This window comes from Sapajus apella, unplaced genomic scaffold (assembly GCF_009761245.1).
Source record: "Sapajus apella isolate SASKATOON/1434 unplaced genomic scaffold, GSC_monkey_1.0 scaffold133, whole genome shotgun sequence".
Lineage (NCBI taxonomy): Eukaryota > Metazoa > Chordata > Mammalia > Primates > Cebidae > Sapajus > Sapajus apella.
The window spans coordinates 3736710-3751819 of record NW_022437073.1 but is presented as its reverse complement, the minus strand read 5'-3'; the positions used below and the strand labels follow the sequence as shown (position 1 = coordinate 3751819).

At 35.4% G+C, this 15110-nt stretch overlaps 1 long non-coding RNA gene across 1 annotated transcript; it reads right to left on the bottom strand.

Annotated features, from left to right (window-relative positions):
• Positions 1-7016: 7016 nt before the first annotated feature.
• On the bottom strand, positions 7017-14833 carry LOC116539762. Its single transcript, XR_004264177.1, has 3 exons — positions 14061-14833; positions 9318-10323; positions 7017-7671 (listed from the first exon to the last, which is right to left on the bottom strand). It is a non-coding gene; the product is annotated as an uncharacterized LOC116539762 (long non-coding RNA).
• Positions 14834-15110: the final 277 nt, after the last annotated feature.

The following is a 15110-nucleotide window of genomic DNA, read 5'->3' as shown; positions in this document are numbered from 1 at the left end:
TTTGAAACCATGTCTGTCTGACATCAGAGCCAAGCTCTCAATCTTCATGCTAATGCTTTTCCTTCTAAGGAGTTTCCACCAAGATCACCAATCATAGACTTTAAGATAACGAGACATCAAGATGCAGAGAGTATGGTGCCAGTCACTGATGAGATAATTATTTTATCCTAGATAACACAGCACTATATTAGCACAAAAAGTGTGAAGGTCATAGTTTTCTCCTATAAAAGCCCAAGAGGATATCTTCAGGCCTACCAGTCTGAAAGGACTCATCTGGTTACGTTTAGGCTATATTAAGGTGATGGAGTAAAGACGATTGATCCAAACAAAAGATTTGTTTAATAGATCTTGGTTAATTAGATCTTTCTTTTTTTTTTAATTATAATTTAAGTTCTGGGGTACATGTGCAGATTGTGCAGGTTTGTTACATAGCTATACATGTGCCATGGTGGTTTGCAGCATCCATCCACCTGTCATTGCCATTAGGTATTTGTCCTAATGTTATCCCTCCCCAATCCCCCCATCCCCTGGTACTCTTCTCCTAGCCTCCTAACCGCCTGACAGGCCCCATTGTGTGATGTTCTTCTTCCTGTGTCCATGTGTTCTCATTGTTCAACACCCACTTACAGTGAGAACATGCAGTGTTTGGTGTTCTGTTCTTCTGTCAGTTTGCTGAGAATGATGGTTTCCAGCTTCATCCATGTCCATGCAAAGGACACACTACCTGACTTCAAACTGTTCTACAAGGCTACAATAATCAAAATAGCATGATACTGGTACGAAAATAGAGATATGGAACAGAACAGAGGCCTCAGAAGTTATGCCACACATCTACAACCATCTGATCTTTAATTAGATCTTTCACAAAAAGGGCTAGTAATTTTCATGACCTGCTTCTATTTCATGGAGCAAAGGTCTAGTTAAAATGAAAGTACAAACCTAGATTTCTCTCCCTGGAGTCGGAATTAAATTTCAACAAGGTTCACGTTCTCAGGACTATTATATTTTGTTTGTTCCTCACTAGAGCACAAGTAAAAATGGTTAACAGAAGCAAAGTTGTAAAATGATATAATTCTTCCAGAAATTTGGAATAACTTGGCAAAATTCAAAAACTCTACAAGTCATACTGTGCTTATTTACTATATGCTTCTAGGAATCTACCTCTCCCTCAAAAAAGATAAAATCTAAAATACAGGAAAAATTTTATTAACAAAGAAGTTCACCATATCAATATTTATATCATTGAAAACAGATCAAATATGCAATAGTAGAGGTATGGCTAAGTTAATTATAGAGCCAAATAATTTAATATGATATAGTCATTCATAATCTTCTTTTCAGCTTTATTGAGATTTAATTGACTAATAAATATGGTATATATTTAACAGATACAGCTTGATGTTTTGATATATATGTATCAAATGATGTTTTATATATATATATTTATATTTATATATATATAACATACATCGTGAAATAATTACCTCAACCAAGTTGAGATATTATACCTTACCTCTCTCTGTCTCTCTCTATATAGATACATATATATGTATACATTGTGAAATTATTACAATTAAGTTAATTAACACTTTTATCACCTCACGTAGTTATCATTTTCTCTTTTTTTGGTGAGAACACTTAAGATCTAGGAAATCTTTATTATTTATATATAAGTAAAAAAAGTGTATATACACATATGTGTGTATATACACATAACTAAAAAATGCATACAAAGACTAGAGAGAAATAGAATATGTTAATCATTAATATATAATTGAAAGTTTATGTTATGCAAATACTCCTTTAAACTCTTCTTTCTTTTTATTTTTAACAAGTATACTAGATATGTCTATCATTTCTTTTCCTAAACATTAATTTCTAGAATCTGCTATAACCACAGATCCTAAAAGGGCAGGCTTTATGACCTTGTCACCTGCCTCCTTGTGTCTAACTATGGAAAATCATCTGGCTCAAAGCCAGACGTACTACTGGCAGTCCAGTGGTAAATCTGAGTCTTTCAAGAATTGAGCTGAGACAAAGAGATTGTAATTAATTACTAACAAGAATACATGCTGAGCAGTCACAATTTAGAGTTGTTACTGGTGGTTCCAATGAGTATCATATAAATGGATAAAAAGATGGTGTGACAGAAAGAAAAATGGGTTAGCTAAGCAGAAGTTAGAAAGCTAGAAAAAACATTTGAGTCCACAAGAGCTCCTAGGAATAATAGAGAGTGGTTTCAGTTCTTGACATCCCAAATCCAGTCCCCACGAAAACCAACATTACTCATTCCCAATCTTTGGAATACTGAAACATCTGTGGCTATGTAATAAGCAACTCTTTTTCAGTTGGCATAGTTTACATAGGTTTTGGTACCTTAAAACCAAAATAATTTGACAGAAAAAAATATATTACAGCACCTTAATATATATGCCCCTTCATATAATAACAAGGAATTAGGATACCAGCCAGCAAAGTAGAAGCCTCGATTTCTATTTTAAGTCCTGATATTAATGTGTTTTCTTTTATAAAACTAGGTGAAGTTTCACTTAAAGGTAGAAGAATGAGTCAGAGTGATTTGCAGAAGAGGAAGTCAGAGAGGTTCCAAAGTATTCCACACACTGAAGCTGGCTCTGTGCTGTAGGTGTCCATGTGCAATAACTGGAGAAGAAAAATCCCCCTAGGAGCTAAGGATAACCACCAGATGACAGCAAATATAGGAATAAAGACCTCAGTCTTACAACCATAAGGAATGAGATTCAGGTTTTGTCTCTGGGATGCAAAGTTGGTTCAACATAAGTAAATCAATAAATGTGATTCATCACATAAACAGAAATTAAGAAAAAGCCCACATGATCATCTCAATAGATGCAGAAAAGGCTTTCAATAAATATCAACATCCCATCATGTTAAAAATCCTCAACAAACTAAGCACTGAAGGAACATAAAGTAATAAGAATCATCTGTGACAAACACACAACCAACATCATACTGAATGGGCAAAAGCAGGAAGCATTCCCCTTGAGAACTGAAACGAGACAAAGATGTCCACTCCCACCACTCCTATTCAACCTAATACTGGAAGTCCTAGCCAGTGCAATCAGGCAAAAGAAGAAAAATAAAAGGAATCCAAACAGGAGCAGAATAAGTTAAACTATCTCTGTTTGCAGATCATATGATTCTATGAGAATTTGGTATGATCCCATATTAAGGCCTCTGCCCAAAAGCTCCTAGATATGATAAACAACTTCAACAAAGTTTGAGGATACAAAATTAATGTACAAAAACCAGTAACTTTCCTACACACCAATAACATCCAAATCAAGAACGCAATCCCATTCACAATAGCCACAAAAAGAACAGAATGCCTAAGAATACAGCCAACCAGAGAGGTAAAAGATATCTAAATTACAAACCACTGCTCAAAGAAATCAGAAATGACACAAACAAGTGGGAAAATATCCCATGCTCATAGATACGAAGAATCAATATTGTTAAAATGATCATACTTCCCAAAACAATCTACAGATTCAATGTTATTCCTATCAAATTACCAATGACATTCTTCACAGAATTAGAAAAATATATTCTAAAATGTTTGTGGAACCAAAAGACAGACCAAATAGTCAAGGCAATCCAAAGCAGAAAGAACAAAGCTGGAGGCATCACATTACCCAGGCTCAAACTACTACAAGGCTATAGTAACCAAAATATCAATTGATACTACAAGGCTACAGTAATCAAAATACAGCACAAAATCAGACCCATAGACCAATGGAACAGGATAGAGAGTCCAAAAATAATGCTCAGCACCTACAACAATCTGATCTTCAACAAACTTGACAAAAACAAGAAATTAGAAAAGGACCCCCTATTCAATAAATGATGCTGGCTAGCCATATGCAGAAGGTTGAAACTGGACCCATTTCTTATACCATGCACAAAAAAAAAAAAAAAAAAAAGAAGGAAACTCCAAATGGATTAAAGACTTAAATGTAAAGCTTAAAACTAGGCTGGGCACAGTGGCTCATACCTGTAATCTTAATATTTTGGGAGGCCAAGGCTAGTGGATCACCTCAGATCAGAAGTTTGAGACCAGCCTGGCCAACATGGCACAACCCTGTCTCTATTAAAAATATGAAAAGTTAGCCAGATGTAGTGGTGGATGCCTGTAATCCCAGGTACTTGGGAGGCTGAGGCAGGAGAATTGCTTGAACCCAGGAGTTGGAGGTTGCAGTGAGCTGAGATTGCACCATTGCACTCCAGCCTGGGCATCAAGAGTGAAACTTTGTCTTAAAAAAGAAAAAAAAGAAAAAGATCCTAAAACAAAACAAAACAAAACAACAAAAAAGAAACATAAACAACAACAACAACAAAAAACCCTAGAAGAGAACCTAGGAAATACCATTCTGGACACAGGCCCTGGCAAAGATTTCATGACAAAGATGCCAAAAGCAATTCCAACAAAAACAGAAATTGACAAATGGGACCTAATTAAACTAGAGAGCTTCTGTACAGTAAAATAAGCTATCAATAGAGTAAACAGAAAATCTAATCTGTGAGAATGAGAGAAAATATTTGCAAACTATGCATGCAACAAAGGTCTAATATCCAGTGTCTATAAGGAACTTAAACAAATTAACAGGCTAAAGGCAAACAATCTCATTAAAAAGTGGGCAAAGACATGAACACTTTTCAAAAGAAGACATACACCTGGCCAATGAGCCTATGAAAAAATGCTCAATGTCAGGAATCATTTAAAAAATGGAAATCAAAGCAACAATGAGGTATCTTACACCAGTAAGAATGACTATTACTAAAATGTCAAAAAATAACAGATGCTGCCAAGGTTGTGGAGGAAAGGGAGCTTTTTTTTTTTTTTTTTTTTTTTTTTTTTGAGGTGGAGTGTCATGTTGTCACCAGGCTGGAGTTCAGTGGCGCACTCTTGGCTCACTGCAACCTCTGCCTCCGAGGTTCAAGTAATTCTTCTGCCTCAGCCTCCTGAGTAGCTGGGACTGTAAGCATACGCATCTGACTTTTCGCTGTCAGGGTAGGCACAACACTATGATCAGCTAATTTTTGTATTTTTTGTGGTGATGGGGTTTCACCATGTTGGCCAGGTTGGTCTCGATCCCCTGGCCTCATGATCCACCACCTCAGCCTTCCAAAGTGCTGGGATTACAGGCGTGAGCCACTGTGCCCAGCCGAAAAGAGAAAGCTTACACATTGCTGTTGGGAATATAATTTAGTTCAGCTATTCTGGAAAGCAGTGTGACAATTTCTCAAAGAACTCAAAACAGAATTACCATTCAACCCAGCAATCCCATTACTGAGTACACACCGAAAGGGATATAACCAGTCTTTCGTAAAGACACAAGAATGCACATGTGATAGACATATGCATTCACGTGTCTTTATGAAAGGCTGGTTATATTCATAACAGCAAAGACATGGAATCAACCTAAATGCCCATCAATGGTAGACTGGATAAAGAAAATGTGGTGTATATACCCCAAGGAATATTATGCAGCCATCAAAAGCAATGATACCATTTCCTTTGCAGCAAGATGGATGAAGTTGGAGGCCATTATCCTAAGTTAACTAATGCAGGAATAGAAAATCAAATATCCTATATTCTCATTTATAGGTGGGAGCTAAACATTGAGCACAAAGAAGGGAACAACAGATACTGGGGCCTACTTGAGAGTGGAGGTGGGAGGAGGGAGAGGATCAATAAACTACCTTTCAGGTACTATTCTTATTAACTGTTCTATAAAACAATCCATATAGCAAACCCCTGTGACACACAAATTACCTATATAGTAAACCTGCACATGTACCCGTGAAACTAAAATAAACCTTATAAAAATATGTGTAACATTTGACTTAAAATTACACTTTTGGCAAATTATCCTAAGGAAAACCATAGCATTTTTTAAAATAGCCAAGTAAAATTTCAAAATCAAACTACACATCCAGTAATAGAGCTGCTGGTTAAATATCTAACAACAGAGCCATTCTGTGAAACTACCATATATTTATGATGGAGTTTAGAATATGCTACCTCATATCGCACCTTGGTATTTGAGGGAACATCAGAAGCAAGAGGGTAACTTGCCCAACTTCTCCTGCTCTGCTTCCCTGCAGCAGGCTGCAAAACCCACCTGATCTTCTTCCGAAGTGAATCAAAAGGCCCTCATTTCAAAAGGATCCTCCCTATACTTGGAGGAAAGCAAATTCTCATGTCTGAAGACAGAGATGCCAAGAAGAATCTGAACAAACATGGCTTGCTGTTTCCCCCAGTTTTTTGCTAGATTATACAGGACTGACCATAAAATATACAGATTTTTCTTGTTTATTTGGCTCTTCATTTCTAATGTCTGCCATGTTCTTCCCCAGGACTGATCATAAAATATACAGATTTTTCTTGTTTATTTGGCTCATTTCTAATGCCTCCCATGTCATGTAAAACTTACATTAAAAATAAATTTGTATGCTTTTCTCTTATTAATATGTCTAAATGTCTCAGCCATGTACCTGGCAATGGATGAGGAAAAAAGATATTACTTTTATACACACACACACACACACACACACACACACACACACACACAATATATATAGTGTGCATATTACACACACCCACACACTATATATAGTGTGTATATCACACACATACACACACTACATATATATTACACACACACACAATATCTAGTGTAAATGTGTACCAGAAAAAAAAAATTAAAAATATATACAGTAAAAGAGTAATGGTAATCATCTGAATAGTAGGATGATTGTTGATTTTTATATTCTCCTTTATATAATTGTTTCTCTTTTTTTATTATAATTTAAGTTCTGGGGTACATGTGCAGATCTTGCAGGATTGTTACATAGGTATACACATGCCACGGTGGTTTGGGGCCTCAATCCCCCTGTCACCTACATTACGTATTTCTCCTAATGCTATCCCTTCCGAATCTCCCACCCCCTGCTATTCCTCCCCAGCCCCTCACTCCCCAACAAACCCCAGTATATAATGTTCCCCTCCCTGTGTCCATTGTAAACAATGTTTAAGTACAAAACTATGAAACTGACATTATAGGGTATTTATTTTATTTTATTACTGGTACTGCAACAGTAATAGTTTGTACTATTTTTCATATTATGTATAGATTCAACTGTACTGAGAAAAAAATTGAAAATACATACAGTAAAATGATAATGATAATCATCTGAATAGTTGGATGATTGTTGATTTTTATGTTCCTTTATATGAATATTTTTCAAATGTTTCTGTTACAAATATATGTAAGCCATGAAGACTTCTTCCTCCAAAAAGAATGCTCAGAAATAACAAATAATACAGGGAATAAATACAAAGAAAAAAGAAGTGTTCACTTTATTCACAACTTTAAAAAAAACACTTCATTTTGAATTTGAGAGAATTATGGAGTTGAGAGTACATTTTGTAGGGATGTCATCAAGGCTGAAAAAAGTGGGTAAAAAGTTTGACAGTGCCTGATACATCGTAACAGAGTAGGCACCCAATCAATGAGCACCAGTTGAACATTTTAGGCAAAAATGACAATATCCACATTCTACTGGACAGGCTTTGGATTCCAGTTGCCTTCAGCAAATCCTTCAGCCTCTCTGTTTCAGTTTCCACGTCTATAAATTAGGAGTAGAAAATATCTACATGTATTTTGTCAGACACTTAAGAATTAAATTATATAATGCATACAAAAGCCAATTCCTAAGGCTGGACTTAGAAATATTTCTGACTAAATAAAATGTTGGAGAGAGCAAACATGTATAGCCCTGACAAAAAGCGTTGCTGGGAGGTGAAGACGTGGGTGTAGCTGGAGTACACGGAACTCGGGGAGATGTTGGCAAGACAGGAGAAGTTGAATACATTCATTCATTTCCTGAAGTGAAGGAGATAGCAAAGAGCGAGAAAAGGAAGCCATGAAAAAAGAAATGGCAATTTGTGAAACAATATCCTTGATGAAATGGGAGGGAATGGGATTTAAAGTGTAGGAAAGGTATTTACCTAAGTCATCTTTCCTGTGAGACAGGCAGTAAGGATGGGTATCAATATGGAAGGCCCAAATATTTGGGAAATTTTCATGGAGGATACCACCTTGAGTAAGTTTCCACCTAAAACTTGGAGAATATTCATTTTTGACCCACACGTCTATAGGTATCTGATATCATTGTTATTGTCATTTCCTGTTATCTATGGTATATTAGAAAAGCATCCATACCCCTTTAGAAAGCCTCTTTCTAAATGGAAACTTAAAAAGATACTTCAGTAAGTTAAAAAGAAAGAAAGAAAGAAAGAAAGAAGGTCTTTACTTGAGTAGTGCCTTATCCAAACACCTTACCCCAAAGTTATTTATATGTCCCAGCTACCTTCACACAATTAAGCCTCAGTAATTTGAATTCCCACTTCATATAAATACTGGTTAACACAAGGTATGTGCTTGTTCCCTTAATACTTTGAATTAACACTTTGAACACTAAATTTTTTGAATTCCATAAAAGAAACATTTTTAAGGTGTTTTTGGCAGGTGCTTTGGCTAGCTTCACTGAATCTATTCATGAATACAAGACAACATTTTTTGCTGGTTGCAGACAAAACTGAAGGTAAAACTTACTGGATAAACATTCCTGTTTACCTGTCGTGGTAAATTATTTTATTTGTGGTTCAACTAGTTCACTATACACAATAGCTTTGTGTGATAAATTAATAAATAACACGTAAGAGTCAGGGTAGATGGTAGGTACTATGTTAATAATAATATAACACTGTGAAGTTTTAAAGTGAATTATAATATAATCTAAGTAGCTAGTAGCAATTATCATATGCATCACCTTCATAATTTACTTTTATGTGGAATATAAGTTTCTTCTAGAAAATGCATATGAACATACTTCATATTTCGTAACTACTTTCGTTATGTCTCCTATATATCAGGGTTCTCCAGAGAAGCAGAACCAATAGTGTGTGTGTGTGTGTGTGTGTGTGTGTGTGTGTGTGTGTGTGTGTGTGTGTGTGTAGTGTGTGTTTTGTAGGTCAGTGTTCTGTTCAGGCCTTCAACTGATTGAATGAGGCCTATGTACATTAAAAAGGGCAATCCGCTTTACTCAAAATCCACAGATTTAAATGTTGCTATTCTGCAGAAATACTCTCACAAAAACATCCAGAATAAGGTTTGATCATATATCTAGGCTACGTGGCCCAGGCTCTACAACCTCCTTAAATGTAATCAGTTTTAGTGCAACTTCAAAAATTGAACTAGAATTATACCCACCTGTGAGAAAGAACTGAGTGAAATAAGTCACTACCAGGAAGAAACAAACAAACAAAAGAACTGTCGGGTACCCATCTCTGTCTCAATCACTTCTGCGATGCCAAATAGATGAATCATGTGCAAGCCATGCCACCCTGCCTGCTGCTGATCTGAGCTTCAATCTCCAGCGTCCACTCCTACGGGGGAAAGACACACAATGTTAGTTCCCCTTCAGCCTTCAAAAATGCAGCAGGCAGTATTTTATCGCACATTTCTCCTGTCTTCTCTCCTGCCCTCTTCTCTCCTTTCCTCTCCTCCTCTCCCTTCTACTCATGTGTGGTCCCCAAATCACTTTGCCTATGCCTGAGAGTGAAGAACCTTTGAATTGCTTGCCATCACTGGCTTTGGTGACATATTTTTGACATCGAATACCTTATACAGTTGGGAGTATGGTAAGGACAGCTAGCCTAGTCTGGCAAAGGCAATAACAGTACCAAACTCATGGCAATTCCTAGACAGGAGAATGCAGACAGTAAAATTTCTATTTTTTACTCAATGGACACATATATGTTAATTTTATAATTTTTAAAAACATTTAATTAAAAAATTAGGTCACTTAATTGAAGTAATTAATTCAAACGAATAGGATATATATCTTGCATTTTTTACGACACATAATTTATATAGAGTATTAGCAATGGCTTAAACAAGGCAGACATTTATTCTCACATGAGTTAAAGACTCAAATTAATACAGTAGCTGTGCTATACAAAGTAATCAGTCAGCCTTCTTTTTTCTAGTGTTTTGCTAATCTCAATTCTTAAATGGCTTACTACCACCTATCCAAATTCTAGCTAATAGTAAAAGGGCAAAAGAGGTAGAAGCAGCATTTTCCTTTCCTTTACGGTACTGCACACAAGTGGCAGAGATTATGTCTTCTGACATCCTGTTGTCCAGTACACAAATTCACTTAGCTCGAAAGGAGACTGGGAATCCTCTTCCTTAGTCCAGATGGCCTTGTGAGGTACTATGTGAAAAATGGAGAAAAGAGAAGATGGGACATACATATGCAGCAGTATTGACCACATATCTAAACTTTAGTTTAATAATTATGTAAATATACACATGTTTGCATGTGTATGTGTGCATGTATACATATATACATATTTAGAGGAAGTAGTTAATGTTATTTATAAGTTAAAATTAATTAAAATTATACCTATCCATCTGCTAATATGGTGATTTAATTTAACTCTGTGAATAAGACATTCTGGATTCATTTTGATTATGAAAACTTGCAAGCATTAGAAAATGTCTCTGGATACAAAATAAACTCTGTGGTTTATTCATTAGTTACATGAAAAAAAAATCTAATCATAGATAGGTATCTGTTCTTGCCACAATCATTCTTGTAACAAACCACCCTACAACAGAGAGGCAAAAAACAACCATTGATTCTTGCTGATAAATCTGTGTGCTTAATAGAGGCTGGCTGATTTAGGCTGAGCTTGGCTCCAAATTATAGGTTAGATCCAAATTCTCACGGTGTGTTTTTCTTGGACCAGCGGGACTAATGGGCTACCCAGGAGATGTTTTGCCCATGACAATACTGACAAGCCCAAGGGTAGGCTCAAATGCTGGAATATTTTTCAGGCTTTTACTTGCATCATGGCTGATAATGGTCCATAGGCCATTGCAAGGCGTATGTTCAAGTCCAAAATTAAGAGCTGAAATAACTCCTCCATCTTGACACATGACAAAGGTATGTAGACATATGCAGACATATGTTACTATTATGAGGAAGTAAAAGCTGGGACCAGTCAACTAACTATAAGATCTTATTGAATCAAAGTGAATGTAATTTCACCTTGCATATTAGACTTAGTCCTGTAAATTAATTAATTTATTTGGAATTTATTTGATACTTATTTAGCTACTATGGTATCGAGGCACAAATGTTTTTTCCAAAAATTTTCAGATATCCCCAGCATTATTGAAAGTCAGTATGGTGAAAAATTACGACAAAGTAAAAAGCAATCAGTATATTGTGGTAAACTCAGGGATAAAGCTATGCAGAAAACAATTACAAAGATATGAGAAGAGGCATCTATTCCAGCCTAGAAAAAAAGAAAGACTATTTTGAAGATTTTCTGAAAGAGGTATTTTTAAAATGTCTGTAATTTTTCTGGGGTGGCTCTGCTTCACATGTTTCGCATTCTTTTTCTGGAGCTAATAGCTGGCCAAGTATATTCTTCTCATGGTGATGGCAAAGAGCTAGAGGGCAAGGATGAATTCACAAAAACACGTGTCTTATCTTCTAAAATTGTACTGGCTAAGGCAAACCACATGATTGAGCTCAACAACAAAGGGTGATGAAGGAAGAGTATTTTTGTGTGTGGATGGATGGAATTGAAAAGTTACATGGCAAATGATTACAGAGATGGATTAAAGCAAATAATTCAATCTATCCTACAAGGGAAAAAAATCACCAAAACCCTAATTTTCTGTAAATATTGATCTATTTATCTATATACATATATATGTATGTGTGTGTGTCACGTATACACAAGTTGGACATCCCTAATTCAAAAATTCAAAAACCCAAATGGTCAACAAATCAAAATTTTTGAGCACTGACATGAGGCCACAAGTAAAAAATTTCACACTTGACCTCATGTGACTCAAAACACAGGCACACAACACAGTTTATTCAGCATCTTTAAGGGAATGAAGACCCTCCCAACTCCCTACAGCCACGATATATCTTTTCTGTGCATGCCCAGATTTCATTACGCATGCATGCCCACAAAAAAGAGTAAGATGGGAGGTGACAAGAGCAGGTTCCCATAATGCTCCATGTTAGGCCAAGAACTAAAAAATAAATAAATAGATCACAGTGAATAATTACATTAATAATTACAATAATAAGCATTATTCACTGTGAACTTTATTTTTTTTTAATTATCTGCTAAGTGAAAATACTATTAAAATGTCAAAAAGACCTGCAGATATCCACATTGGTAGCAGTGATAAAAAAAAGAGGAAGCAGTTATGTTTCTCTATAGCACAGAAAGTCAAGCTGTTAGAGAAATCAGGCAGCAGTGTAAGTGTGAATCATATTACAGAAAAATATGGTATTGGAAGGACAATCATATATGACCCGAAGAGATAAAACAATAAATGGTTGAAGTTATGGGTTGAAAGTAGTGAAGAGCAGCTAATGAACAATAGAAAAGCACTGCATAAAAATGAAGATTTCAGGTGTGTATCAAAACAGCGCATCTATCAGTGTCACGGTAAACACAGGCCACTTAATAGTACGCTGATCAAGAAACAAACAAAAATTCATTATGGTTACCTGAAAATTGAAGAGAACTGTGAATATTCAACAGGCTGGTTGCATACATTTAAGAAAAGACATGACATTACATTTTTAAAGATTTCTAACGTATCTGTTGATCACAAAACAGCAAATAAATTTAATTCATTGACAAGTTTGGCAAGGTCACTGCTGATGAAAATGTAATGCCAGAACATGTCTAAAATACTCATGAAACATCCCTGTTTTAACATTATTGCCCCAGAAAGATACTGGCTACAGCTGATGAGACAGCCCCTACAAGAAATAAGGATGACAAGGACAGAATAACCTCTGGGATGTGAAAATGCAGCAGATATGTATAAAGGTAGACTTGCTGTGATAGACAAAAGCTTTGTCCTCACTGTTTTCAAGGAGTGAATTTCTTACCAGTCCATTATTATGCTAACAAAATGCACAGATCAACAGAGATATGTCTTCTGACTGGTTTCACAAACATTTTGTAATAGTGGCTCATGCTCACTGCAGGAATGCTGGACTAAATGGCAACTCCAAGATTTTGCCATCCTTGACAATTATGCTCACCTTCCAGCTAAAATTTTCATCAAAAATAATGTTCATGTCATGTATTTTCTCTCAAATGTGACTTCATTAATTCAGCCATGAAACCAGGATCTATGTAGATCAACGAAGTGTAAATGCAAAAGCCCTTTCTTGAGCAGCATGCTAGCAGCAGTGAACAGAGGGTTGGAAAGGTTTTCGATAGGCTTTAGCATGAAGGATATCTTATATTCTATTGCCAACGTTTTAAAAATAGTAACTAAAGATACAGTTGTGCATGCTTGGCACAGTCTCTGGCCTGTGGCTATGTTCAATGATGACCATGAATGAGGTGGTGACTTTGAAGTATTTCCATGTCAAGTGAAAAAGAAACTCTAACTCCTTACATATGCAAAAAATATAACTTCAGAGTCTGACAGTAAGCTGGAAGAAGTGAATATTAAAGATATTTTGCACACTGATAATGTGGTTCCAATTGTTTATTGATTGATGCTGAAGTAGCCAAAATGATTCTGAATCAAGATTATCATGTTAATAGTGACAATGAAGATAAGGTTGTTAACACTACAGTAAAAGTACCTACAGACATCATGATGAAAATGTGTATGGGCTTGTTGAAGGACTAGAGCAGCATACAATCGTAACAGAACAAGAAATGATGTTAGTTTATAAAATAAAAAAGGGACTTCTAAAGCAAAAACCATTGTTAATGAAGCATATGTGTCTGAAGAAAAAGCCCTCATCCCAAAAAATCTTACTTCTCGGTCTCTCATCTCCCTCTAATACTTCTTCTCACCTTAAAAATAAATACAGTATACATGGGGAGAAATGCCAGATATAGGTGATGGGGAGGAAGGCAGCAAATCACACTGCCATATGTGTACCTATGCAACAATCTTGCATGTTCTTCACATGCACATCAAAACCTAAAATGCAATAAAAAAGATTTACATGTTAATGTAGTTATATATTAATTCATGTTCCAAGGAATAAATGAGAAAATCTCATGGATTAAAAAAAAATACAGTATACGGTAACCTATTAATCAAAATGCAGAATTGTAGGTAGAGACTAAAAGCCTACAGTCATTTGTTGTTGCCGTTGTTTAATAGCTGATACAGGTGTTCTGCTGATGCTATTGTACTCCTTAGTTACCTGAACACATTACTTTTCTTCTTTGCTATATTAATGGTATGTCTTCATTTTTTATTAGTAAGTATGTGTAAATAAGTGTAAGAAAACAATTGTTTTTGGTAGCATATAAGTTCAGAGACAGGAATGATGGTGATGCCAAACACCCACAGATTGTCCACGTGGATGACTGAGATGGTGACACTTGTTTTCTGATGGTTCAGTGTAAACAAACTTTGTTTTATGCGCAAAACTGTTAAAAGTATTGTATAAAATTGCTCTCAGGGTATATGTATAAAGTGTATATGAAACATAATAAATGTTATGTTTAAACTTCGGTCCCATCCCCAAGAGGTTTCATTATGTATATACAAATATTTCCAAATCAGAAAATATCTGAAATCTGAAACACTTCTGGCCCCAAGCATTTCGGTTAAGAGATACTCAACTTGTATGTATGTTTGCATATATTCATATGTAGTTGTAACAGTGATTTTTTTAAGGTGAGAAGAATATGTAAGAGTTTTATATATATATATATATATATATATATTCTTATATATATATAAATAAATAAAAAATTAAGATAGCAGGTAACTGGAAAATGTAGTACTTGATTCTTGAATATTTATTTTTCTGATAGGTAGTTTTAACATAAAAGAAAAAAGTGCACTACATGAATATATTTAAAGCACACTTGGACAGGGTAAAAGAAGATACAAATTATTTTTTGTTTCATTATCTTTTGTACTAACTCTGTGATTACATAGAATTTTCTAATTGGAAAAGCCCTAATGAGATGA